The following is a 1,340-nucleotide window of genomic DNA, read 5'->3' on the forward strand; positions in this document are numbered from 1 at the left end:
CGGGGCAATCTCTTCTTCTGGTTTAGGATTTAATAGTAGACCACCCTTACTGTCCTCCCGTCTAACTTGTTTATATTTTGTTCATTTTCTTCATTTTAATGAGGTGATGAATAAATGTGCTTTACAAGGAAAAAGCGACTGTCAGGGCTGGAGACTGGAGCGCTCTGTTCATTCATACACTAGGTAAGGTACAAACAGGCAAAATGCAACTCTGTCTGTCAGTAATCACACATTTGGCCTGGGGGGAGAGCTCAGTTAAGTGAAGGTAGTTAATTTTTCCTCCTGGCTGCTTCATTCCTGGGCCTCTTCAGAGGGGAGTTAGAGTTCTGGTTACTGATTTCTTTCTTTCCCCAGAACACTGACTAACACACTTTGTTTCTCCTGCAAGCTTCATCATACCAAGATTTTCAGCATGTGGTATAAACGTTGAAGTGTGAGGACAGCAAGTAAAGACAAATCAATATTGGATATACTTGTTTGAAAATGCTCTGAGAGCGATCGGAGCTATCAAAATTAAATACAAAGTATATAATGTCTAGGGGGTCAAGCTTGGGTGCCAAAGCCATAGAAATAAAAGCAATGGCAATATTACTATAAACATCAGGATGGTGGTTACCTTTGAAGGGAGGCAAGAGCTACAGTTAGGATGAAGTATGTGGAAGGGCTTTGGGGTAGCTGACACAGTGCAGATTTTCTAACTTTGTTGTAATTTGTGTCCGCCTCTTTGCGACCCCATCGACTGCAGCATGCCAGGCTTCCGTGTCTGGATGGTGGGTATTAAGAAAGTGGTTACTTCATAATAGTTCACTAACCTCTCTAAAAAGGTAAGTAAAACTTTAGGATAGTGGGTGCCATTGGTAGAGAGAAGGGACCAGCCTGAGAGGTACTCACCCCTGGGATGCTGGCATTCACCGTTTGTCGGCCCAGAGTAATGGAGATATGAGTTTGTCCAGTTTGTGAAACTTCTTCCAGCAGACTATTTAGCTACAGTAGTTTATACGGAAACTATGTTTCAATCAAAGTGTAAAAATTCCAAACTAGACTTCTCAGAAGACATTAAAAACAGTTAAGATTTCACCCCAACTCTGTTTCTACCTCCAATAAATAAATAAATCTCATAGCGATTAACAAAAATTCTTTCAATTTTCCTGAACTTTTCAGTGGAAAAGTCTAACCAGCTACCAGAAATACAAACTGTGCTCACGTAGGGGTGCGTAGGAGTGGACGGAGGAATTTAGAAGGTGGATTTAGAGAAAAACAATTTATCTAGGGAATGCCATAAGACTTCCCGAGGCTATGACTTTCTATAAATACAAAACAACATTGAACAACTCAAGGCA

Source organism: Cervus elaphus, chromosome 21 (assembly GCF_910594005.1).
Source record: "Cervus elaphus chromosome 21, mCerEla1.1, whole genome shotgun sequence".
In the NCBI taxonomy this organism is placed as follows: Eukaryota; Metazoa; Chordata; class Mammalia; order Artiodactyla; family Cervidae; genus Cervus; species Cervus elaphus.